Genomic DNA, 27979 nt, shown 5'->3' with positions numbered 1-27979 from the left:
ACAACAGGCAGGGCTGCAAAGGCTTCTCACTACCTCTTCCATCCATCCACCACCAAACTAAAAATATAATGCTACATATGATCTTTTTAAACACTCCACCACCGCTCCTAAGGATCGAGCCACTGCAAATCCAGGGGAAACACAATTGAAAAAAAAAAAAAATACACCATCAAAAAAACCACCCTCACAGCAACCACCCCAAAAGCACGCGAACCCTCTCTTTCCACTCTGTTTCTCGCTCTCCTCCTGCCAACTACATAATCCTTGATTAAAAACGGAACAAGGCTAATAAAGAGAAAATAAAAAAAAAAAAAAAAGAGGAGGACGGAATGGAGCCGAGGAAATGCAACTGTCAGAAAACGGGATGGTCAGACTTCCTGAGTGAACCTGCCTGTGTCTGGCTTAATGTAAATCCACCATCTTCAGCCTGGCAAGTTGTCTTTTGGTTGGGCTTTTTTTTTTTTTTTTTTTTGGTGGGGAGGGGGGTGTTATGTTTGCGATCTCTGCCTTGGTACCTAAGGAGGAAGAGGAGGAGGAGGGTGTGTTATTGAATGGTGGCTAAAGCCTCCTCGGGACGGCGCTGAGGTGAAACAGGCTGAACCCGACTGATGTGGCTCCTCTCTCGGTTGGACCCAGTGCCCTAAGCAGCCGAGGAGAGACCCCCGGCCGCCCGGCTCGCAGGTAACAAAAGAAATACCAACCCGTGCATTTTCTGCTGCCGCTGCTGGGGAGGCTGGGGGGCGTAGGGGGGGTGGGGGAAGAAGAAGATGCAGGAGGGGAGGAGTGGAGGGGAACCGCCGTAAGTTGGCATCGGATGGGGGGAAAGTTTATTAGCATTTTTGCAGGAAATTTCATGTAAGGCGAGAGGGGGAAGCAGGGACGCGTCTGCCATTAGCCGCCGTGATGGGAAGGGATGCACTTGATTCTGGCACGAGCAGTTAGAGCAGGAACCGAACTGCCTTCTCGCTGTTTACGAGCTTTTTTTTTTTTTTTTTCGGTTGGCTGGGGTTTTTTGTGGTTTGTTTTTTTTTTTAAACACCTTAGTTCTCGGTTTAAAAAAACAACCAGACGCCTGTCCCGCAAAACAACCGCCCCCCCCGCCTTTTCAAAAATCTCAGAAAGGCTGCGCTGAAGGAAGCAGCCCCCGACCCTGCCCGCCAGGAGTCTTTCCTGCGGCGCGGAGCGGCGCGGCGCGGCTCGGCTCGGCACGGCGCGGCGGGGATGCCGGGGGCTCCGCCGGCTCACGGCCGGCAGCCTCTGCCCGCGGGCAGCCGCGCATCCCCGCCGGCGGGGCCGCGCCGCTCCGCTCCGCTCCGCGCCGTGCCGGGCCGGGCCAGGCCGGGTCGGGTCGGGTCGGGTCGCCTTCCCGCGCCGTGCGGGGAAACTGACAGAGAGGCAGGGCGCGCTCCTAACGGGCTCCTCTTCCTCCTGCTGCCAGAGACGGCAGCCAGCAGCGCGATCCCCCTGCGCGCACACGCACACACTCACACTCGCACACACACTCGCACAGCCACCCCTGCCTCTGCTCCTGAGAAACCTACCTGCAAAATAAAGGGGGGGGGGGAGAGAAGGGAAAAAGCACCCCACACCTCCTGTACAAACGCACGCAGCCAGGGTCCCCATTGCCCTACTGGCATCCTCCCCCCCCTCCCGAAAACGAAAGTTTGGGAGGCCGAGGGGGGTGGAGATGGGGAGGAGAGGGAAGGAGGGTGGGAGAGAGGAATGCGCCTTCAAAAAGCACCTCAAAGTTTTGGGGGAACCGAGCTGCGAAACAAGAGTGCGAGCTCTGAAGGGGCTGGCAGGCGATGACTTCTGACAGCCGTAGCGTCTTTCCTAATCTGACAGTATTCCCCCCCCTCCCCGAGCTCCCTACCAAAAAAGAGCGAAATAAAAAGTGGGGGGCACCCCCCGAACCTCTTCCGCAAACTGAGCAGGGTCCTCCACTTAATCCGAAAGTTACAGCCCGAAAGAGAAGAAAACCAAACCCACAGCCCCAAACCAAAACAAAAAAAATACACAAACAAAACGTAACCCCTGGAATAAAAGAGAAAGGGAGAGAGAGAAAGAAAGAAGGGAGAGAAAAAAAAGCAGCCCCTCTTTCCCAAATGAGAGCAAATACTGTACCTAAAAATGGGGAAACAGGCAGAAAAAGGGGGGAGAGAGAGAGGGGAGAGATACATGGGATCTGGGGATGTGAGTGTGTGTGTGTATGTGAGAGAGAGAGAAAGAGGCACAGAGAGAGGGGGAGAGAGAGAGAGAGCGAGAGCGAAATATCAAAGATTGTGCAAGATCAGCCTGGAAAGATAATCGATACTCGACCTAAATTTAACACAAACTACTCAATAAAAGTTAAAGAAAAAACTTACTTTCCATTTCCCCTTGCAGTTCCTACTGGATCTTCGCCTCTTTTTTTTGTTTTGCTTTATTTACTTAACAGCTGATCACATCCAAGTAAACGAGAGAAGGTTCATTAAAAAAATAATAAAAAAAAATAATCCTCCAACTTTATTGGGTGAAAATAAAAATGATTGAGCAAGAAGTGGGGGGCATGGAGCGGTCCTTTGGGGTCCGGGAGTTGTTAAAGCATGTGCCGACCGCGGTCTCGCTGTTTGGTTGTGAAGGGGTTGGGAAAAGGAGGAAAGGAAATGAAAATCCGATATGTCTTTATTCTGCTAATTATTATCGTTTTAGCCCTGTTTAAAAAAATGGCTGATTAAGTTGAGTGCGCATGTCTTTGTGTGTCTATTCCCGATATGCACTCTGGGAATGAGAGAGAGAGAGAGAGAGGAGAGAGAGAGAGGAGAGAGAGCGAGAGAGAGGGAGAGAGAGGGAGAGGGAGAGGAGAGGGAAGAGGAGAGGGAGAGGTGTAATTAGTGAGGTGATCAACATTCTCCGGGCTGCAAATGACGCGCAGCCCCGGAGCCGGGGAAGCCAGAGCTGCCGCGGCTGCTTGGCCGGGGGCTCGCCGGGGCTGCGGGAGCCACACAGAGCTCAGCCCAGAGAAGAAGGGGCAGCAGAAAGGAGCTCGTGGATACAAACACAAGTCTGCAAACTTCATTAGTAACACAGACACACACGCACAGGCACACAGAGTACATGGCTAGGGAAAATTAAAAAAAAAAAGGGGAAAAAAAAAAAGAAAGAAGCGGGGGGGCGGGGGGGGGCGGCAGACTTGCTCTTTTAACTGTTCGGGAACTTAAAAGAAATGGGTCCAAATTAATTATTCCATCAGGGACATTTTTCTTTCTGTCTGTCTGCCTGTCTGTCTGTCTTTCTCTTCCCTTTTCTCTCTTTTAATGGGGATTTAATGAAAAATATATGTTTGCAATGGGATAATGAATGTACAACACCTCTGTAAAAGGAAAGATAATACATCTAAGACAGGGAATAACTGCCCATACGGAGATAAAGATGGATTTATTTACACATACACACATGCGCGCACTCGCATCCTACATCATATTTACACATATGCACATACACTCCGCATACACACGGTCACACAAAACATAACACACTTTATTTGGTGGCTGCCATGTAATTGCTTGGAGATACCAACAAAGTAAAAAGCAAAGCCTTCCAGAATATACAATATCAACTGTAAACAACCTTATCAAAATGAAGTAAATATCAGCCCAGGGAAAGAGTCTCTTTGCATACAATACAGGTTTCATGCATATACATGCATCATCTTCCACTTTCCCTCCAAGTATTGATATTTTATTAATATTTTATCTACTATATTTTACCAGACACATTTCATTCGGGGAGGGGGGAGGATTATTATGATGAAAACTAGGGTAAAATGTACAGATGTCATTATAAATCGGAATCTTCTACAAATATTTTCCTGTGTGGGATTTAAGAAGATCGCTTCTCATTTGAAAATCTAATTATCTTAACCTAATACTGCAGATGTGAATATGACTGACACTTTCATTAAAAGATAATTAACTAAAACTAGGAATAGACATACTTTAAAATACCCCCTACTGAAGATAAAAACATGACTATTCAAAGAGCATCCGAATACACTGCAGGAACACGTGCAGATTTTTGATAATGCTATTCCAGAAACGGGTAGACCAGAAATGGTCACTAAGTCACAGGTACATGCAAGAGATATTTACAGTACCAAGGACCCCGTGCAGGTGAACCATAACCTTAGAGCTGACATGCCTTTGAAGTTCGTGATTCCTGCGATACACGTCAAAACCTTGTCTTAGGCCTTAACCACCAAAACCAGCAGGAAGGTTTTATCACAACCTTCCATTAAAAGCGCGCACACACAGCAACAAACCAGCAAAAACCTGGATGGCAGATATAGGCACCTCTCTGGGCCCTAAACCTTCTACTCCAGGAGAACGTTTTGCAAGTACTGGAACTAACGCTAATAGGAAAATCCCCACCTGATGATGAATTAAGGCTGCCCTTAAGGAAGCACAGGCCAGTGTCAGGGAACCGAGTTGCTAAAAGCAGATGTTTAAGGTCAGAGTGAAGGTCCTGATAGTTTTGGAGGGGGGGAAAAAAAAAAAAAAAAAAAAGGTCTTCGGAAAGGGGAGGGAAAAAAAGGAAAAAAAAAGACAAATATAAAAATGGCCAGCCTGAAAGTACGGCTATTCCAAAAATCGGAGCCTGCCAATAAAGAGGGGAACATAGAAGGAGCCCTACCCCAATCCAGAGAAACCTTACTTCAAACTTCAGGAAAATCTCCAAGACTCGAACTTAAGGAAAAGTCAGGGGCACTTGAGGTTCGTAAGAGCAACTTTATTCCTTTTTCAAGCCTCACCTAAGCATTGCACCAGCTCATCAATGAAAAAAATGTGAGCGTATGTTATGCAGACTTCCACAGGCACTGCATCCTGTGAATGAAGGTATTAAAGAAAGTAGCGATATTCTGCATCGTTGTTTACACGGTGGAAAAAAAATGCAAACAGAGAGTGAAAATGAAATCTCTGAAACCCGTTTATAGTTATCAGATTGAGGGGGTATGATGGAAAGAGGGCTTTTAGGCTTAAATTGTAGACGAAACGGGACTCAGATAGAAGGATGCATTGTCCATTCAAGTGTATGCCTGAAGGATGGTTACCCATTTCCTAAGACTGAAGACAATTAAATACAAAGTGATGAAGAAACACCTGAGAACAATACATCTATTTCAAATTCAAGTGAAGAAACACGTATACTTAATGTCACAGAAGAATAAGGAAACGAAGATAATTTAGTTTTAAAGTCGTCCCCCCGCACCTCCCCCACCACCTCCTTTATTCCTAGTGCTTTTTTCCTGGTGAAACATCAATATCATTAATGTCATTAATGTCAAAACACCAAACGTCAGAACAGTCAAGTCATTCTTTTTTGGCTGTAGATTTTTTCCCTTTCTCTCTTCTTGGAGGGGGATATAGGTTTATGGTGTTCTTGAGTTACAGCTAAAGGAACAAAGGGGGGGGAGGATACAGGCAGGAATTGCGAGAGGGGAGTCCACATTTTTCAGTGTTTCTTCTGCCACTGTTTACTGTCCTTCCTAACGTTTTAAATCCCCCCCCCCTCTTTTTCTCTCTCCCTAAAAATAGTAGCTATCGGGGGTGTGTGCGTGTGTGTGTGTGTATGTGTGTGTGTAGGGAAAAAAAAAAAAGGCACTACGGGATGTTAACAGTTTAGAAGAAACCCGGGGATCGCCACGTAGCTAGGAAAAATCGAAGAAGGTTAATTCCGGGAGGCAGCAGCAGCAGCAGCAGCAGCAGCAGCAGGTTTGTGGGATGTGATAAGAGCGGAGCGCGGCGCGGGCTGGGGGAGGCAGGCGAGGGGGACCCTGGGCCGGCCGCCGCGGCTGCGGTGGGAGCCGGAGGGCGGCGGGCGGCGGGCGGGCTCCCCGGCGGCGCGGCCCGGCCCGGCCCGGCCCGGCCCGGCTCGGCTCCCGCTCCCGCTCCCCTCTCTCCTCCCTCTCTCGCTCAGCTGATCGCCCCCGAAGACTCTCGCCTAACCTCTCAGCTCCTCTGCTCTGGTCTCGGTGGACCCCCCGCCCACCTCCTCCGAACTTCTCCTGCAGGCACCGTTACACGTTTGGGGTTTTTTTCGAGCCTCCTGTTGAAACCACAAAAAGCTCTTGATAGTGACGTTACATTTCAAAGAGAGGGAAGGGAGAAAAAATTTAAAAAAAAGCCCTCAGCCTTTTCTGTCCTCCACCACCTCCAGCCTCAGCCCCAAGGAAAACTTGTTGGCCTGGGCGAGACGAATCTGGTGGGGGCTGGAGCCCGAGACTGACCATTCTCTGATAGACAAAGAAATCCTAGCCCAAACCAGGCTCTCTTACACCACGTCTCTCCTCCGCCAAGCTCATTTCACTCCCTAAATCTGCGCTGCGGACACACAGGGGCACAAGGATCTGCATAATTACAGCCACAGCCGCTCCCCTTTTTAATAAACCGACATAATTCCCTAATAAACGTCCCCTTCCCCCACCTTCTCCTGTCCCCAGACCCCAACCCAAGGGAAAGGGGATCCGTGTCTTTTTACTGCGTTCCCTAAGTCCATAGATGAGCTCAGTTTGAAACGAGGTATTACAAGATTTCAGTGTTACAGACCCTTTATCTGAGCTACAGACACTTTCAGATCCCCAGCCCCCACCTCCTCTCCTTTTTGTTGTCTCTTCTCCTCCCGGGGGCTATTTGACAAAGGCAGTGTGTTAACTAACATTTTTGTTTAACTCAGCAACTTCTTTTCAAAACATACTTAAACCTGATAGCAATCTCTTGTACTTTTTTTTTTCTTTTTCTTTTTTTTTTTCCTTTCCTGAGATGAAATTGACTTTGAACCAAAAGCGTTTGGCTATTATTAATTATTTCTTTCTTTGCAGGAATCAAGTATACAAATCTATTCTTAATTTACAACGGCCCCCCCCATCATTAAACACATTCCAGTACACACTAAAAAAGGGCTGAGGGAGAAAGGGAGGAGGGAAGGGGGGGGGGGGGAGAAAACAAAAATCCCCGATCTGATTCCTGGAAAGTTTTGTTCGAAAAAGAAATAAAACAACGATAACATATTGCATTTCAATTATGCCCTCACTGCCCCAGATTTGGCATTCACCTACTGAAAGTGCGTCTAACGAGCAGTGACCTAAGACAAAAATCACAGCCGAATAGTATAGACATCTCGCTGAGATTTTGAGCTAAATAGTGCCGTTCCCGATTGGCTTTTGTCGTCGTTGTTGTTATTTTGGCTGGAGCCGCACAAAAACGCGCACCCGGACGTTACTATAAATAAAAGCCTTCCAGGTCTAAGTCTGCTGCCGGCGTTTCCTCCGGAGCCTTAACAGCCCCTTTTCAGCTCCTTTCTTGGGCAGATCGCGGGGATTAAATGCCCTGAACCTGAGCTCCTGGCCTTGGATGGGAAGGGAAAGAAAAAGGGAGAGGGAGAGAGAGAAAGGAGAGGGTGAAGGAGCCAGGCGCCCTCTGGGCTTTCAGAGGTCAGCGCTTTGACAGTGCTCTGACCTCCCTCCCCTCCCGGCAACCACCCCAGTGTTTATAAACAAAAACAGTCAGGACTAGCCCCAAACAATAGCAATTCACCAACTTCACAGGCACTTCACTAGCTCTTATGCAAATCGAGGAAAACGACCGCTTACCACCGCTCCCCCCCCCCCCCCATCCCCTCCAGAAAGCCCAAGAGCATATTTCCAGCAGTGATATATCCAAGGGAAAAATTTTACATTCTATCCGGGAAAAGGACAAAAAGGGACTTCAGAAATAAAACGGTTCTCGTAGAAAGACAGACAAAAAGGGAGAAAAAGCCAATAAAACTACCGATCTTACTGCAGAAAGAGGAAAGTTATGAAATATTTATACCTAAATCCAACAATCCACACTGCCAATAAAACAGGAATCTTTGTTGTGTAGACAATATGCTAAACTACCTCTGCGACAAACAGCGATTATAAAACAACCAAGAAAAGTTATTTTCGCCCAAGGAGCCAAGTTTTCAAAGAAAACGTGTGGATTTTACAGCTAAATAAAAGCCACCACCTCTGTGTTATCCGTAAAAACTACACATAAATTAAAAGCACCGTTAAAAGAAAAAAACCTTCCAGCAAGCAAGCAGCACATCTGATCTGACTTACAAAAAAGTATAATTAAAACCATCTTTAATTACAAAAAGCAGCAAGCGAAAACTAAATGAATCAATGCTTTCTCCCCAAAATGTTGTCCGCCAAGGTATAGAAATGATAGTTCTATAGTCCTGCATTAAAGCGTAACTGAAACTCCACAGTTCAGGAATTGATTACGCGATAAGGAAAAAAAAACCGTAAAAGAAAAAAAAAAAGGTCCTAATGATTTTCAAACTTTTGTTTAAAAATGGTGAAGATCAGAAAAGGTTGGAGGAAAAGTTAAAGGAAATATACCTCAAGAGAAAAAAGACCATCTCCTTTTCTTCTTTGTCTATCAGTCTCCAGTTAAAGCATATGGAAAATGTTTTCAAAATGCCTAGATTTGGCACATTGTCATTGCAAAGAGAGGAGCGCAGTGATGCTGTTATAGAAAATGGGAAATAAATTCAGGATTGGGTGCTGCCTCCTTCAATGCGGATTTATCTAAGTTTAATTTAATATTCCGCAATCACTGTATGATCGCATATAATTCACCAAGATCTTTAAGGGCTTTGCCTAAGTACGTTGACCACAGGCACAAAGTAATTTAATCAGATTATTTCCTTCTTTTATTTGTGTTTATTTTTCTCATTAAAAACACTTTAAATTGCAATTTTAAATAATAGAAATGATGGAATATTAGGTCTGGGGTGAACAAACGCTCAGAGAAGGCATTAGCTTTATTAAAATCATTCTGAACGTAAAATCAAAAAGCACAAAATGGTTGTTTGTAAAACACTAAACCTTTAATCGATTTATTGGCATTCCGATCGATTAGATAAACGGAAATCTATAGTAAACATAAAAGCATTTAAAATATTTTTCTCTCATTTATAAACAAAACTTTTCTTTTCAGTAGAAAAAATGATTATCAAACGACTAACAGGAAATTCTTCAGATATCAAATTACGATAATAAAATTATTTCCACATGGAAAGGGATAATGACAATGATGATAGTAATTATAATAATGAATAATTCAACAGCCCTTTGACATATATGGAAGAGCCTGGTTCAAAAACAGCTTTTGAAGGGGGCTACTTTTAGGGGATTTTTTTAAAGAAAATTGAATTTTGAGGCTGAAATGCTTAGATCAAGTGGCAGTTTAGGTGCAAGTGCGAAAGTTGTGTTAATTTTTTCCTGCATTTTTCAGGCGGGAGCATTCACTTTGACATCGCCCTTTAAATTAAGTTACCACTCATTAGCAGAAAAAAAAGTATGTAAATATATAAGCTACCCCTGAAATTGTGAGAGGAAAACTGTGTCTTCACGCCAGGGCGATGGGGACGGGGAGCCTTTACCTTATAATTTAAACGATTTGCCTAGTTCGCAGTGTACCTTCCAGATTACAGAAAAATTCTGCGAGCAATAATGTATTTGACCATTTAAGTGAAAGAACACAATTTATTTAGAGGTGGAAGGTGGGGAACTGCAAGCCGGAGAAATGCAGCAATCAGAGCTTGTGGCATTCTGGCTGCGCGAAGAGGAAGTGTTGCTGTAACGGGTATTATGTTTATTTGATAAAGAAAATCAATGAAAGTGGCTGTAAAGTAGTTAGTGAGGCGTGTGTTTGGGACTCGGGTTGAATAGTGACTCCAGCGGGCTGGTCGATGAGCTCTAAGAGCTCTGGAAATCTAACCTAACCCTCAGAGTGAGCTCTCTCTCACTCAGTGCTGCACCTTCCCTGGGCTGGGAGACTTCAGTCCTTGTCTCCTCCCTCTGTCTCCTTCCTTCTCTCCCCACATCCCTCCCTCTGTCCCTCCTTCCCTCTCTCCCAGTTCTCCGCTCCCGCTTTCCTTCTTCCCATCCGCTCCAACCAGTCCCTCTCCCAGGTTTATTTGCTCTCCTTAATCTCTCCCATTCTCTCTCTCTCTCTCATTCTCTATTCCCATGTCTGCCGTAGCTGTTTCCTCCCTATCCAGCTAGTCCTCTGAGTTTTCCTGTACTCTTGGAAGCCTTCCTCCTCCTCTAATTCTCTTCCTCCCCTCTCAGGTCGCTGTATTCCTAAGTTTTCTTCCAGCCTTTTTCCTGTCTGTCTTCACCAGCCAGATTTATCTCTTATTTTGGATTGGTTCCTCTGGACATGTGCTATATTAGTAATTATCCCTACTCATTTCCCTTTCACACACCCATGCTGAAGAGATGAGCGCACCACTCTCTTTCCTCACTTGGGATATTTTAAACATTGCCTAATCTTCAGTGGTGCTGTATTTTAGACCTTCTGCAGCTATTTCCCCCTTTTCTCCCGCTAATCTTCATTCCCTCTAATTTACAACAGAAATGTTTCTCCTCCTCCTTTTCATTTCCTACTTTACAATTTCCTTTGGGGTTTCTAAATAGCAGTGTGTCCTTTGCATTTCCCTACCCCCATGTCTTTCACTGTTTCACTTCAGCTATTTTATTTACCCGGTTGCTAGAGGAATATTTCTTTCCTTAACAAGTTTATCTCCCCGGCTTTCAGCCCCAGCCTATAAAAAAGAAAGAGGGAAAAAAAAAAAGGGGGGAAGAAAAAAATAAACAGTTGAACTTGTGGCGCTTTTCTGCGAAGTAACTTGGTTTCAAACTTCTGGTTTGGATTATGTGTCATTATCTATTTTCCCTTATCGCATCTCCCGTTGCCCTCCCCACCCCCCTTCGCTAATAACATCTTTAGTGTGGTCAATCTTAAATATGGCAGATTTCTGAAAAATGCTTCCTCTCCAGCTCTCTGCTGGAATTCATTACTCTCCCCACTCTTCCCACCGCGCCGCGTCTGCGGGGCCCGGCGCGGCCCGGTGCGCGGAGCCCCGCGGAACACCCCCCCCCAACCCCAGAGCCGCCGCGGGGATGCGCCGCGTCCGCTCGCCCGCCCGCAGCCGCCGGGCAGCGCCCCCGCGCCGCGGAGCCCGCGCTATGGCAACGCCGGGGACCGCGAGGGGACCGGCCGCGAGCGCTGCGCTCCCGCGGGGCCCCGCCGCCCGCCGCGGAGGAGCAGCGACGCCTCCGGCGGCGGGGGGGGGGGGGGGGGCGGCCGGGGCAGGCAGCCCGCGGGGGGGGGTGGGGAGAGGGGAGCCGTCCCCTCCGCGGGCCCGGCAGGTGCGAGGGCTCCGCGGCGGGAGAAGCGCGCCCCGCGCGGCTCCGCGCTGGAGGGCGCAAACTGCCCCGCGCTGCGTGCCCTCCGCCGGCGACGGCAGCATCCCCTCGGCGGGGAGGAGGTCAGCTTTCCCAGCCGGTCTACCTGCCCTCGTTTGTCCGGGGGGCAGAAGGTGGGGTTTGGGGTCTGGTTCTTCTTAACTCTTTTTTTTTTTTTTTTTTCCCCTTTCTTTCTTTTTCTTGGCCTTTTTCCTTGTTGTGCCCTGATCGTCTGGAGTGGGATCTAGATGAGGGATCCCCCCTGGCGAAGTCACTCATGTGCTGCTGGCTGTGACACATGCTACGTGTGTCGCGTTTGTATGGTCCTGGTTGGGCCACATGCACTTAGCCTGCAGTTTATTGCAGGATTTGTTTTTCATGTGCGTAGTGAGTGCTGGAATAAAAAAGCGTTTCAAAGGGTACCACTAGAGTTGACGTTTCAGGCCTGCTCTGGGTTTTAAATACACCTTAACTCGAGGAAATTATTGTTCCAGGTTAAGTGGCCCTACCCTGTCCTTTGTTTCATTATTTGGGTTCTTCTGTTTTGTTCCTGTGACAATTCTTTTTAAGAAGCTGGAGGAAGAAATCTGTTTTATTAATTTCATCCATGTTGACTGAAACATTTTCACTCTTTTACATATGGCTGGAGTTACGTTTAGACTCACTTCTTCTCTATAGGTTACACGCACGACGCGAACAGAATGGGCCCGATCCTGCCAGTCCCTTCTTGAGTGAGTAAACATCAGTCTGGCCCATTGTCAGAAACTCTCGCTACTGTCAGGGCCTCCTGTTGGTGTGAAGTCTGATAAAATGGCTTCACCTGTTCCAGGCACCTATAAGGCTACCCCAAACAAATGTTGTCACCTAGCTCATATAATTCTGGTTTGCTAAAAGCATGCTATATGTTTTGTGAACTAAGCCTCTAATAGCTATAACTTTCTGCTTTGCTTAAATGTGCTTCAGGGAGGAGTGATAGCTTTTACTTTAAACGTTTTGCAGCACCGACACAGGCACAAATGGAAACGAGTATTTTAGATAGTTTCAGACAAAATACAACCCACAAACAAGGCAAACAATATCATCCAAAAGTCTTATTAACTGAAACCCAGTGTAGAAGTGTACATTTTACAAATATTTGCCCAGGAACTTAGACTGTTAAATTCTGTCAATATCTCCATCACCCCTGAAATTATTGCTCACCTATATCCATAGTGACCCCAAATTGTCAGAGAGAAAGCCTGCCAGTTGTAAATCCACACGGGGCTACAACAGGATTGCAATTTATTATAAAGCAGAAATGTTACTGAAGGGAAAATTGGTGCCTATTCCCAAGTCCACACCTGAAAGGAACACACTTTCCAGAAATAAAGATCTTACAGAGGATTGTTCAACATTTCTTGTGAGATACCGTCATCATACTAGGTAGATGATATTTATTCTGAATTCTTTTTAACCCACTATGAACGCTTTGCAAAAAATTTGTTTAAAAATGAAAGGGATACTGAAATTCGACAACCCCTCGAAAAAATTAAAATATATATTTATGTTGCAGACTTTATCTGTGACAGTACATTACAGAATAGTCAGGATAGAGATATACCTTTTCCTTCTTTCTCCAAAATGATCTAGCTTGGAATAATATTCTTGCTTCCTTCTGAAATGATTTTAATGAGTGCAGAAATATTTTTTATATTATTTAAGAGAGGAAATGAAGGACTATTATAAAACGAAATTTAAAAGTATGTTTTAATACTCCGAAAGACAAATATGGAATATATGTATAGTGGGGGAGATCTTGTATGCGATGTGGAAAGAGCTGATTTTAAACAAGTGTGTATGTGCATTCCTTCAGATGACAGCGTGCACACTGTAGTTAGAGTCAGGATTTTTGATCTTTTGGTCCACATGTTTTTAACAGAAAATGATTGTAATGTAAGATAAGCATAAACAAATTCAAAGAGCATCTGAAATGTATTCATAAAGGTAAGATCAATTAAAAAATCTAAAATGCTATTGATTGTGAAAAAGTGTTTGCAAAACACTTAATCCTAAAAAGGTGATCACATGATTTTTTAGTGTTTACTCCCCAAATAGACTTGTGAATCTAAAAAGATGCTAACCTGCTTACACAACATGGACAACTTTCCCCTTTCAGTTCATTTCTGGTGTCAGTAATAATAATGAACAAAGGAAACGTATTCCACTCTTTTGTCCTGAAACTCCTTTAAAATTATCTCTTCACAGAGACATCCTTAGAAATTAGAAGTATTCTAGGAATCGGTATTTCTACCAAATAATTATTTTAAAACTGGATATATGTGCCATTTTCCTTTCTTTTTCAGTAGATAGTTGTGAGTATTGATTGATAAGATAATAGTCAAAAGAAGGAAATAAACTCTAAAACTAAAACATGCTGTAAGGCAACAAATAGATATTTTTGCATTTATGCTAAAACACTTGTATTTTCTTTTAATAGGAAGTCTTCATAAATTATTAAATCACACCTGATCCAGTTAATAATGAAGTTAACTACCATCAGGTAAAATGCTGTTTTCTGTGTAGGATTTATACTTTAGTCCCACAGACACTTCATATCCCCGTTCCACATTTCTTTTGTTAACATTATTCAAACTTTTATTTTAGGACTATTGTAATAAGTAAAACATACGTGTGTGTGTGTGTGTGTGTGTATGCACAAACACACGGAAACAATTGATCCGTCCCTTTTTCACACAAAAATATTTGTGTGTAGCTATATATTTAGATGCATACAAAGTACTGCTCAGTTTTTGGTTTTGGCACCGTAATTAAGGTAGCAGGATTCAGATATGGTTTAATGCTGAACTTTCAAAATTTAACATTAGAGCTCCTGGTTCATCTACAACAGGATGGATACTGTGTTTATGGAGTTCATTCTTGACCTTACCTGAGTAAGTACTTTAAGTTAAAGTATGAGATGCACCTAGAGGGGTAATACATTGAGTTTAATAGGAAGACAGTTAATAACCTTTTTTCATCCTCATGCACTATCAATCATGGCTGTCACCAGTCTGCTGAATCAAAGCAAAAGTGTTCTTCACAGATGACTGATTAGAAACGCAAAATCACAAGATCCATCTTCATGGTCACTTTTATTATAGTCATTTTTAAACTGACAGCAACCTGCTCAGTTTCAGCAGACTGGGCATCACAAATAGTGTCACTCAGTGCAGCTAAGCATGAGAAGATGTTGGCTGGATTATACTTAAAAATAATTAGGCCCAAAGCCTTTTGTGGAAGCAAGAAAAAGGATTTTCTTGGTTCCAGCCCCATCTTTTCAACACCAGCAGCAGGCTAGGTTTTTACAGTGGGTTACTATTGGAAAATATTTTCCTTCTTCCACTTCTAGTGAATTAATCAGTTTTAGGTGGCCCTTGGATACTTTTTAAAAACAATACCTTTGCTGGTAATGTGACCAGTCAGCTTTGATAGAACCACTCTTAAGCATAGGCTTAACATTACAACCCGCTATTTGTACAGTGCAGTGATGAACTGTTGGTTTCTAGCCTTCTGAGGAATATTGCAAAAGCTAATTACCTTGTTAACTAGATTTGTTTCAATAACATTGTCTCCTGTTCAAATAAACTAGTGAACAGTTCAGCAGTTTAAGGTTATTTATAAACTAAATAGGCTCCAGCAAATTTAAAATCAAAATGGTATAGGCAAGAGGCAGAGGGAGAAAGAGGGAGAGAGGGAACACTTACACTGCAAGTTGTGCTCTGTTCTGGTGTGTTTCCAAAATGCAGTGAATTCTAATATAAGAAAAGGTACTCAGTAATGTTGAAAAATGAAAGGGTTTTTTTTTTGTAGAAATATGGTAAATATTGAATTTACATTGTGACTTACAGTCTTTAAGCTTTGTACATACTAAGCCAAATTGCATAAATTGCTATTGACTCCAAAGGGTGTTTTTCCTGTGTGAAAACTGTAGGATTGGTTTCTTAATGTAAATAAAAGCCTTTCACTCTACTTAATGCTGCTTAACATGGGTAAGAAAATAATAGATTCTGATTTGGAATTTTGATTCAAGGACTGATGGAGTGAGAAGACAGCCAGGACTAATTTTTAAATTAGGTGGAAGCTAAATACGCCTCCCTCAAAACTCTTCAAAATCTTTTCCCCTTTTTAAAATTTAAATTCCATTTCATCTTGTGAACACAAAATAACATATTACACCAGCTGAGCATCATTTTAGAATTATCTTTAGCATTCCAGTGACATGGTGCATCTGGTTTGCCACTTAACTTTAAACCCCAAAAGGTAGTCTTATTAGTAAGCCTGATTTGTGGGGCTGTGATTCCTTTAATATGGCTCAAAGGACTTTAAGCACTGTATATCTAAAACTTTCCTTTATAACACACTTGCTAACTAAAGTGACTTCGGTGGGCTGCGGTATCAGACCTTTCTTGCAGTGCCCCTTGTAGTGCCCTTTCCCATCCTCCTCTCTCAAACTGGAGGGCAGGACTTTGGTCAAATAGGGCTTGTCCAAAAGGCAATGCTCTTCATTTCCACCCTCAGACCTCACTCTTGCTTTTCTCACTAGGCTACGTGTGCACACATGCGCGTGCACACACACACCTGCTCTCACACTCAGTGGTGATGAAATGAGGTGTATACAAACATGCAAACAAACTCTCTCATAGACACACACACACACACTCAAAAAGCATGCTACATACGTGTTCTTAAAACTGTACACACAGTCACTGGTTCCTGGATAGTTATGCTGACATATTTATCCCAAGCTAGTCATGCCAGGAGAATATCTTTAATTAACATATCTTTAATAGTTTTATAATAATTCCACGTACTGCATAAACAACTATGAGACTGAAGGAGGAACGAGGGAAGCAAAGTAGGCAGTTTTATGTCCAGTTGAGATTCACATGCTCTGTAAAGAGTTTGATTCTTTTTCCCCAGTTAATGCTTATCTTAAGGATATAATTAGCATTTGATAATACGGTTCCATGTAGAGACTCCATGTTTGTTAAAATGGTTTTAACATGCATCTCTATTTTCTGATGAAAAATTGATACACTAATGCTGACTGACATCTGTCTAAAAATCAAAGAGGCTAAGTATGTCTGAATTTAAATTTACGAGCATTAATCAAAAGCTAATCAAGCAGAGAAACTAACAATGTCTACTGATAAATAACACAATCATATTTTAATAATGATGCTTTTGGGGGGAAGACAATGTTATTTAATTAACCTTTTTTTTTCTCATTAGGTATTTTTAATAGTATATTCTCAACATAAATAGCTAAGGAAACTTGACTGTAAATTATTCATGTGCACCTTTGTGTGTAGTAAGGACCTATTTTAAAGAAAACCTGAGATCTGAAAGTATAAATATCTGCATTAAAGAAAAAAATAATACATTTGTTTGGGCTACAAATACTTTCAAGTTTCAAGTAGAAGTTGTCCTTTTTTCTAAATATTAAATAGTACTAATCTACTTCCTAGGGATTTTTTTCAAGCCCAGTTACCATTTTAAGACAGTGTGGAAAAGGTGATCAGTAGCTTGACTTAAGTGCATAGTAAATCCTTGTGTCTCTAATAATGAGCATAAGTAGGATGAGCAATGGTAAGAAATTTTGTGGGGTTTTTTGCTGTCACGATGAAAGCAGACACAGGTAATAATCATTAAAGATATTTGTAATTCCTCAAGAAAACAGCTACATCAACCTGACTTTGTAAACTTTTAGAATGCTTATGTTGTTTTGCTGTACATGTTATATCTTCCCTCAAAATGCTGTATTGCTCCTTGTGTGCTTATTTACTACATCATTACACCTGCTTATCCAGAATATTTACTACATATTAGTATGTAAGCCAGAGTAAACTTTAAAAGATTAGGATTTTCAGAAATAAACTTCAAATTAACTATATTTCCAACTACAATTCTATCTATCAATTCTTATAAGACATGACTGAAGTAAGTACTAACATACTATTGGTTCATACTATCTTTTCACAGGAAACATTACAGTAGAACTATTATAACACATTTAAGTACTGAATGCATATAAACATTTTGTAAGATTTCCCAAGATGTAGTTTGTATAATAAGTAAGAAAAAGAATTTGCATCTACTTTAGTAACTACTAATGTAATTGGAAGACAATAATAGTTAATGGGTAGGTACATGCACGGAAGACAGCAGCTGAAGGACAGCGTAACTTTTATATTAAATAAGCAGATTTACCCAAGTAAATATACCAAACAGTATCTGGAAGATTTCTCTTTCCAAGTGCACTTCTACTAAACATATTTAGGCCCATGGAAAATAGCCCTCAAATCCTTCAACAGCAAACACAGAGCAGCAGGCACAAACACTAGGAATTGCCATACCGCACCTGCCTTTTTGCTGCCTGAATATGCAGCTCTTTCTGTCCTCACTCACTTTTTTTTCCCTTTGGTTTCTGAAATGTTTCTTGTAGAAGCTTAGAGAAGGGAAAAGGCTTTTCTATGAGCGTCAGGTTGCAATAAATGTGTATGTGAGTGAGAGACAGTGTGTGTGTGTGCATACGAAGATGTATTAGGAAGGCTAGACTGGTCATCTTTCAGCATCTCTCTCCTACCTGGCATTCAGAACCTCAGCTACCACTCACTGAGCTTTAAAGGGAAAAGAGAAGGGAGCACAGGTCATGCAAAATGCTTCTATTTTTATATTCAAACTACCAACATTTAGAAAAAAGCATATTGCCTGATATCAATATTCCCAGTGGCTAACTAGTTACATAATTTTTACCTTCTCTAAAAAGCATTTAGCTGTGTATTGGTAAGTCCAGATGACTGTTCATCAGGAATTAAAAAGGATTCTGCATTTTTCCTTTTGCATTTTCTAAAATATTGATAATGTATTATAAAGCAGGGATTTCTGATTTGTTGTCTTTTTGTTGTTGTTGTTTGTCTTTATACTCCCAGATGTCTTGTTTTTACCTCCTGCAAAAGATAATAGACATGAATCCTTGCAGGTTGTCTATGCATTTTTTGCTTTATGAGAGCAACACATTACAGGAAAGGTATAAACTTTTCTTTGCCAAATACAGCAAAATCAAGTATTTTTCTTCCAAAAATTAGGAACAACACCTATTTTTGTCCTTCTGCTGAAAGATGCTCATAGAAATTGTAGTATAAACATCATGGATATGCTAAATACACCAAAACACATGAGTCTAATACAGATTGAAAACAACAGAAGAGCTATCTTATTTCTCAAGTAACAGATTCAGGGACAAGCACATATACTTTGTTTTTCTTCTATCTTTTAGATGTAGTCTAAATAACAGTTTAGATCACAGTCTGGTAGGCTAAAAGGAAAAGATTATTTTCATATAAATGTCCAACTAGGGTTTTAGAGCTGCTGTGGAATGCAAAAGGGGTAAAAAAAAAAAATTCCCCAAATTTCCTTGTCCTGATGATAAAAGAATAGTTTAGGTGCTAAAGTAGGGCTTTTTTTTTTTTAATATTTGATCTTTCTTTGTAGTTTTTATTCTAACTTAACTGTATTTAGGCCTCGTTTTCATCTTTATAAAGCACTAGGTTTTCCTTCTTTGTAAGCTATTCTCCCATAGTGCATTTTAGTTTAATTCATTTTTAGCAAAAGAAACACCCAGGTTCAATCTGGAGACCTCCTTCCAACATAATTTAGCTAGACCTTTTCTTAGTAAAGGTTTTCTGGTTTTCATTTTCACTTCATATTCTCAAATAAAAGATCCTTTGTTGTCTACCATTTGATTGGACTTAATGAAAAACACTCCATTTTAACTTAACAGTATTTGCCTTTGAATTTATTATATTTAAGGACACTGTCAAAAATCAAGCATTTAATCTCAGGTTTTTATACTTAAAATTATATTACTATCATATGGTTCAATGAGGTGATGTAAAAAGTATATTGAATAGATTTCAAAAAGAAAAGTGAAAAACTAGCCTCATTTTAATATGAAACTAAATACTATGGCTAATGTGCAGATTGGGTATGGTAGTTGACTTTAAAGACTAACATGTGACAGGGTGCCAACAGCTGAATTGTGCAGTATTGACTAAATGAGGTTCACTGATTTGTATTGAGGCTAATATCTTCTTTAAACAATTCCGTGTAAATTGTGCGTATAAAGTCATTGGAAGCTATTTCTCAGGACAGCCTCACTGGCTAGCTACCTGCTGGAGTGAGGAAGATAATCAATAGAAAGAAATAGAGCTGAGCATGAGACTAGGAAGCTTCAGAGCAGTTAGTGCTGATAAAAGTAGATGATGTCAATATTTGGGTATAACACAACTCTAGGATAACAGACAAAAGAGAAGTGCATATGTTGTAGAGTGTTCAAACAGGGCCAGAATTAATGCGTAAGTGGCAGATGTTGCCCCAGGCTGCAAAAGACATTATTTATTCCAGGTATTGTTAAATTCCTAGTGAAACACCACTGCTCAATATAGTATATAAAAATTATATCTAGCAATGAGAGAGTCAGAATACTTTTTACATGAGTAGAAATTCTCAAATATAAAGAAGCTGATGCACTCTATTGATACAGAACATTTTCCACAAGTCTCCTTGACCTCGTAAGAAAGAGCCCGTGTCAGAAATGAATACTGCAAAAACAGTGCTCAGCGCTCTCTAATTAAATGAATATTTAGAACTAATATTTAAAATATTAACAAAATCAAAATGGAATGGCATATTTTGGCAGAAATCAATTCTTTACTTCTAAAGACATAGACATCCTTGAGTCCACCCTCTTCCCCCCCTTTTTTGTGTTTAAAGATTATTGAAACAAAAAATTCCCAATGTTCATTCAGAATTACAATACAGTAAATACTTTTAGCTGTGGTGTCCTTATTGGTAGTGAAGTATTGGTATATTTTTGCTAATTTAATAGTAGAAATCAGTTTTCCTCTTGCTGTCAGGTGACGAATTTTTGTTCTTCTATGCTGATCTTTCTGTTGATGTATTATGACATAGTCTGTCAACATGAACAGATATGTGAAAGGGAGATTGGGTGACTGAGACATGCAACCTGAATATGGCTCCTCTTGAATTTTAAGCATATTATCATGTTTGGATACAGTCAGTAGAAATGTAGGATTTTTTTTTCTCTAAAGAAAGATATTATTTTGATGTAATTTAAGCAAAAGCAAAACAGGTGGACTATGACAAGGTCCTAAAAGCAGAATGAATGAGGTAACTCCAAAACATATGCATGAGAGCTTAAAAAGCTTTCACGTCTAAGTTAATAGCCCTTTAAAACTAGCATTTGCAAAGTGCAAAAGTTTTTGTGTAAGAAGAACCAATCCAGGCTTATCTGATTATAAAATATTGCTATCATTTTTTAAAAAAATTAAATAATTCCACAAGCTTTATATGGTTTTGTTGTCACAGATGTTTTTATTGTTTGGTGTTAGATATCTGGATTACATCAAGTAGGTGATTACTATGTCAGCTAAAAAGGTCAAGTTCCATACTTTTTATTTCAAACCATCATAAAGAAACCTTTCTATAATGACACACGTCTGTACTGTAGATCTCTCCATACTCATTTTAAAAAAAGCTTCTATCTGACACATGGGTTAACAAGAAAGAATTTCCTATTTTGGTGGTTAATACATTGTCAATATTCATGCCTAAGAGAAATACTTGTGTACTGAAATAATTAACTTTTCCACAGTAAATTTCTTATTAAAATATCAGATTTAATCACTAAATATACAATTTATACCACTAAAAGTTGTTATTATGAGAGTGATGTGCCATAAAACCTTCTTACACATTTTTTTTTTTCAGGTTGCTGTTCTTTAGTTGTCATACGTGCCATCATTCCATCTCAAAATTACAGGAACATATAAGATTCCTGTTTAACACTTAATTCTAAAGAAATCTTCATTTCAAATAAAGCATGCATTTTGATTTGGGACATAGTAAAAAAATCTTTAAAGATATATACATCAACTAATTTGTTAATCTTGTGCCACTTTTAGCATTTGTCACACATATAGACCAGGAAATTGGCTCCATCTCATTCTAGCTCTGTGTTGAATTAAAACCCTCTACTGCAAAGAAGAGCATGATGTGGGGAAAGAATAAATTTAGTTCTTTCTTTAGTAATGCACATATATTTCCATACATTTCACATCCTAAGGGAGCCTGTGAATGCATTCAATAAATACAAAACTGTAATTCCAGGAAAAGGGAATTTTTATATTATAAATTTCACATAGTACTTTATTCTTAAAAGATCTGAAATTATAAATATCATTACGTTTTTATTCTTTTATAAAATACAGGATATAGAAAAAAATGAAGGCATTGAATTTTAGGGTCATTGGTATTTCTGAGACTATTAAGCGGTTTAGAACAAAAAAAATACATATTCAACAATGGCACTTGGAAATTAAGACAATATTAGCTATGTCCAGCCAAACTAGTTCTACCTTACATATCCTAAAATCAAAATCATATATGTAAGCATTTATATGGAACAATTGCCTATCTTCACCTTATATATTAAGGTCAGCGAAAAGAGCAGTTTATGGATAAAGGGCAATAATAAAGAGGTAGCCTTTAAACATGATTAGTTGGTGTCTATTAAAGATGTGTTAAAATGAAATATATACTGCAGGTGAAGGAAATTACTAACTCCTACTAGGATGATAGACTGGCTATATGTGTATTTCACTATACCTTTAAAATATTTGTGCATTTGACTGCATTCTGAGGAGACAGAGCAATGTGGTAGATTTATGAGGGTCTGACGGAAACAGGGCTAGGAAAGATTATGGCATACTTGTTTAGAAAAACTGAGAACTGAAGGTTCCTGATTTACACTGACATATACCTAGATGAAACTATAGTTTGCAAATTGCCTAGAGGAGCTATCTTTTATTAAGTGTTTGATGGGTACAGAAATGTACATATCTATTATAAAACAGTCTAGGAATACTGATGTAACATTTGCAAATACAATTTTAACAATTTTAGATTTTCTTAAATCTCTTCATTTTTATGGCCATCTCACCAAACCCTGTTCTGAATGCCCATGCCTACTGAACAAGCTGTATGGTTAGAGAAGTTTTGTTGCATTATTTTGAATTCTTGGGATGGTGGGATGCTGAAATGCTCTCTGCACTGCAGGACTAGGAGAGATCAAACCATAGCTTAGGCACTTTTTACCTTTTCCAACAGATTACCAACGTATTTGACACATTCTATGTCTTAACAGTTAGAAAAGGGAAAGAGGGTGTTGTAATTCCCAGCTTTCACAATTAATGCATTTCCAAAGGCTTTCAACTTTGACACTCTGTTGCGATGCTGTTACTTCCGTTTATTTTGAAATTAGACAAGGAGTAACAGATAAGACATGCAGTTTTACCAAGCACTGTGAGATTTCTTGCAAAGAAAACCTGAAAGACTGGTAAGTTCCCTACTCAGGTCAACTTTGCTTGTTTTATTGCAACTGATACAAGGTAGATGTCTTGTCTGGGAGGGGGGCGGGGGGCAGGCTGGCTTTGCACTATTATTTTCGGTACATTAACTTCCTCTTTCTTTAGGAGCTGTTACTTTTTAATCTTATTTTAAATCATTATTATCATAGCGAAAATCTGTATTAGTCAGTACAATTCTACTTTCATAATTCACATTTTATTAATGCAATTAAAATTGGTATTTACCGATGCTTCAGGAACAAAATTATGAATTTAGTTTCAATTTAACAATGGATGATGTTATGCATTCTAGTTCTGTCAGCATATTTTCAAGCCAGGTTAATGCGTTATACAAATATTAGGCAATATTTTACATAATAATCTACCTATTAGGTGGGAAGTTTTGTCAGGCTCATAGGCACACTTGGTCACCATTTATATACAGAAATTTTTTCACACATCGATGTGGAAACAGGACTAAAATATCAACACTTCTAAAGTTTTCACTGACTTCTAATAATGACATAATAAGCACTATCTGTTAGTGTAAGCTTTTGGTCAGCAACAGAGAAAACAAAGTTTATGATCAGACAGGTATTTACACTTTCATTACGAATATATGTTCAGTGCGTTGATAACTTTACCAAAGGCTTTCTGTGTTCTAGTATTATATGAAGAGTTCTACATCTGTGATAAGCAAGGTGCACTGAGCCATTTTTGTCAGTAACTAGCATAGTTTTCTCAAATCATTAACTCATCAGATCAGGGCAGGGACACCTGGATCTTTCTGGATGTTTGGATAGTGCCTAGCATAATATAATGCGTACTAGAATATAAGGAAATAATTGGCACTTGTTAGTTATAAGCAGCACTTGTTAGCACAGGCTTTCTAGCATGCCAACAAGCAATTAACCTCAGCATCAGTCAATCATCTTTTCCTAGTTAACTCGCATTACACTTTGAGGACAGCTGCCATCTTCTTGTGGAAAAATACATGTAAGTATGCCCCTAACTGTCATGCAAGTTTTAGACCAGTGTAACTTCATTCAAAAGAGTTAGAGCTTTCTAAATAAGAGGGTAATCAAGAAAATTATTTTTCTTCCATGACTGTAAATTAGGAGTAAGTGCACTTAATTCATTGGAACTACATCTGTGTAAAACTGTGGCACTGATATCTGAATCAATCTTTTCTTTCTGTACCTAAGAGGTGAGAGTGTAGTACTGCACCTAAGTCAATCAAAGTAATGATGTTGCTTAGCAATGTAAATGCAACAGAGTAGATTGCTGATGCCAAAAAATTTGCACCCACATATTGCACCTGTCAGTGAAAGGGAGGTTGCATTGCAACTGCAGTGCAGTGTGGAATTAATGCCCTAATTAGAGACTTCTTAAGCTCTATTAGATATGCCTGACAAGACAATACGGTGAGGTTATTTATCAGCTCATCATTGCTATGGGTGGCAGGAGTAGCTGGTTTTGTTCTTTCTCTTTCCATTTTTCTAAGATGTTCTAAATACTTTCAATCCATTTTTTATAGGAATAAATGACCAGAAGAGAGTTTATGTGTGTTATTTGTGTAGATCAGATAGGTTGATGGTGGGTTAATATAACTGTTTTTTCCCATTTCCCTACATGTAAGAGTGATTTTCGTGGAAGAAAGGCGTGGACGAACTGAACTGTGATTTAAAGCAGATCATTTTATTCCAATAGCAGGAAGCAACTTCCATAAATGACAACTTTTTTTTCTGTTGATAACTTCAGTGAAATACAGAGATGACACCTGTGTGAAGCATTATTTTTAGAAAGAGGGACTGGGACACTTCTTCTCCCCTGGCTATTGAAATGACATACAAATATCATTTCTTTCACTTTTTCTGTGAGTTTTGTGACTTGTGCCTTGGTGTGTGACTGCGATGTGCATTTTTTGTTGACAGATGTGAGTAAGGTATAGAGAGTACTAAATAAAAGTGTGCCTGGTCCAAATAGGGAGCAATATGCAGGATAACTTAGGGAAAAAAAAGAAAAAGTGGATTCACTGTAAACTTATTTCTTCCTGGTCAGTCCATTTGGGAATAAACAGACCAACGTGGGGTATTTTTCCAGTGAGTGATGGAAATAAAAAAACCAGAAAGTTGAGGCCTGCAAGGTGTTTTAACACTGCTCTTAAGGGTTTTACATATTCAATTCTGAATAAATAAATCTTTCAATTATGGAGTCTATCCAGCTCAGGTACAAACCCCATAGAATAGGAATTTCTTTTTTGTTTCACAGCACTTTAGTTATGTTTGCTTAATATTCTCCATCTTTTGCAGTCAGATTCTTTTGGAAATGTTTAAAGAATGGACTTTTTAGTGGATTTTTGGGGGGGTGTTCTTTTCAAATAGTCCCTGTGGAAATCATCCTGAGGCATATTCTGATCTCAAGTCACTTTACACTAGACTTAAGTCACACTGTAAAGCTGTTATCACTAGTTGGGTATTACCTTAGTGATGTTAGTCACTTTTCAAATATAAAATCATCTATTTGTGAAACAGTCCTATGAAAGCAAAATTTAACTATATTTAGTTTGATCCTTGCTAATATGTTTTCTTCCAATTGTATTTGTGGTAGCTAAAAATTACAATTTTCATCTTGCCCTAAGCTTCTGATCACTTTTCTTGGTACCAGAATTTATATTCCCTGAGCTGCTCATGAGTGCAATCCCTAGCCTCTTTGTTGAGTTACTGTTTAAATTAGTTGGGTTCACCCTGATTGCTTTGAGTTAGGGAGTGGCTATATGAGCAGCTTCACTGGCAGCTCTGAAGGAGCAGTAACCTCCATCTGGGGTGTGACATTTAGCTAGAACAGACTGAAACTGCTTCTTTTTGTAGCTAGCACAGTTATGGTCAGAAAGCATAGTCAAGCCATGCTTATGCTTACATGAAGCACTCCTCCATGCCAATGCAGAAATACAAGAAGATACTGCACTTACTACAGAATCATAATACAACTTTTTCTTTTTTAAAATGTCTGGTAAACAGTATGGTACAACTGTGGTAGAATAGGAAGATACATGAAGCTCATTGTTGTATGTGACTATTACATGCCTCAAGATAGTGAAATGTTTTGGGCTCTATTACTGTTTAAACTATTAAGCGCACTACTGAAAACAGTTGTGGAAGGGAAGCTGGATTATTTGGATTAAAATATTTTTTAGTAGTGTAAGTAATTCCGTAAGAACAAGAAGAAAATTGGGAGGAAGTAGAACCACCTGAAGCAGAAGGAAGTGTCCTCACTGGTAAAGATGAGGTGAGAAAATGTTATGTTTTGGTATAAAACATGTTTCCTGGTAGTACTTCTGTTGAAATGAATGAGCATTATGGAGTGGACCTATGATGATCATTAGTTACCTAAACGCATAATACAAACTTGTAGTGTGTTGTGAGCCTGGGAAATTTGTTAATTTTGTTTTTTTTAGGCTAACTGGTGCTTTTACTCATATTTAAAGATCGTAGATACAGAGAGAATAGGATAATTCTTTCTTTGTTCTGCCTCAATAACAGTTCTATTGCCTTTTTGCCTAGGGAGTTAGAGAGTAGCCTTGGCCATTTAACTCGTATCTTCAGCATGTCCATGCAGTGCAACACATTTTTGCCTCTTCGTTATTAAGACTGGCCATAAAAATCCATTTTAAACGGTGACTTAAGGAACGCATCCTTGTCAATAAACATGAATTTGTAGCCTTAGTCATCTTTGATGATTAAAATATATGGTTGCATAACATAAAATGGTATTAATTATTCAGTCTAAGTGCTCTATTCTGATATTTTTTGTACTTATACACACGTTTTCTTTTCCTAGGTACGTTTTTAATGCTGAAATGGGCATACTAATTGTGAACTGTGTGGTAAGAAGCTCCTTCTAAAATATGCAGTAACTTATTTACTGGAATTTAACAGGCTGTGTACTTTAAAGCTTCTCTTGCCTGTAATCACATGAACAAACCTTGCAAGTCATATTGCCAGCTTGAGATTCGGCACAGTAACAGCAGCGCTGATGCAGCCCCTGCCGTTAGGCAAGGTACAGAAAGGAACTGGTGACCTGCGACGGGACAAGAGACCTCGCTTACCAGGATTTGCTCACGGTTATGCTTCTGGCAACTGACATTTCCATTTTACTCAAAGCTTCTACATCTGTGTCATCAGACAAAGCCCCATGAGTGGTGGCAGAGCAAACTATAGCCTTCATTTTCAAGTTTGAAGAGAAAAAATTATTTACATGTCTAAATCCTGGAACCTGATGTTCAGAGATCATTCTTTGTTACTTGCTGCTTTCAACCATTAAGGTTTCCAAAAGCTCTATAACAAAATGGGACATAGTTTGGGGTAGAAAACTCTTATTGTTTTCATTTTGTTTAGGTTTTTTTTATCATATCATCTGATTTTTTTCCTACCAGAGGAACATGGAAGTTGGGATGTTTCTGTCATTGCTTACAATGAATGACTGCTTAAAGGGACTGTCAGAGATTGTAAGACAAATCTTTGCCCCTCCTTAAGATTGTTATAAACTGAAGGAGAATGTCTTTTAATTTGTTAGGACTTCAGAGTTTATTTTGTAAGGAGAATTATTGATTCATGCAATGACTGCTCCTTTACTGTTTTATCACACTTCCAACTCAGTATTTTTGTATTCTTTTGGTTATGAATTTAGGCAAATGTTTAACTACGTGTTTTAATGTTGCAGGGGTTTTTTGTTGTTGTTTTAGACATGTTTTCCTGAATCAGACCCTTGAATTTAGTGACAATTAGTACAATTTCTGGAAATGTATTGTCATCAGTAAGAGTGCTGTGTACCAAGACGTGTGAACGTAGATGTTAGGGGGGAGCACAAGTAATTACTTTTTTCCATTCACAGAGGGAGCATTAAGAAGTCAAGGTTATTCAACAGAAGTGAATAAATGCAGCCTGAAAAGTTATTTACTTTCCAAACTGCAAGAGGATCTCAGAGACAATAAGGATAACATAAAAACAAAAATCTAAAGAAATTCCTTAATCTTCCTAAAAAATAATTGGAACTGAAAAAAAAAAAAAAAAGGAAAGCATTTCATAATGAAGAGAATCTTCAGGCAGGGAAAAAAAAGAGTTGTCTGACACAGTGTTTAGGGTAGATTGAAGGAATTGTTCCAGGGGCTGTTCTTTGCTGGTATTGCAGAAGTGTGTGGGGCATTTAATCTGTTTTAGTTGCTCTATCTGTAAATAGAAGATGATAATGCTCA

At 39.9% G+C, this 27979-nt stretch overlaps 1 protein-coding gene and 1 long non-coding RNA gene across 3 annotated transcripts in view; one reads left to right on the top strand and one right to left on the bottom strand.

Moving 5' to 3' along the window:
• The window catches only part of ZFHX4 (zinc finger homeobox 4), a 152653-nt gene extending 150017 nt beyond the window's left edge, over window positions 1-2636 (bottom strand). For both annotated transcript variants that reach the window (XM_052787380.1, XM_052787381.1), the window contains exon 1: window positions 2367-2636. The gene's annotated coding sequence lies outside the window, so the exon portion shown is untranslated. The remainder of the gene's footprint in view (window positions 1-2366) is intronic.
• Window positions 482-27979, top strand: LOC128141944 (uncharacterized). The gene is made up of 4 exons (XR_008235226.1): window positions 482-681; window positions 11936-11988; window positions 13734-13796; window positions 26566-27979. It is a non-coding gene; the product is annotated as an uncharacterized LOC128141944 (long non-coding RNA).

Source organism: Harpia harpyja, chromosome 5 (genome assembly GCF_026419915.1).
Source record: "Harpia harpyja isolate bHarHar1 chromosome 5, bHarHar1 primary haplotype, whole genome shotgun sequence".
NCBI classification, from domain to species: domain Eukaryota; kingdom Metazoa; phylum Chordata; class Aves; order Accipitriformes; family Accipitridae; genus Harpia; species Harpia harpyja.
The sequence above is the reverse complement of the archived record's forward strand: the minus strand, read 5'-3'. Positions and strand labels throughout refer to the sequence as shown.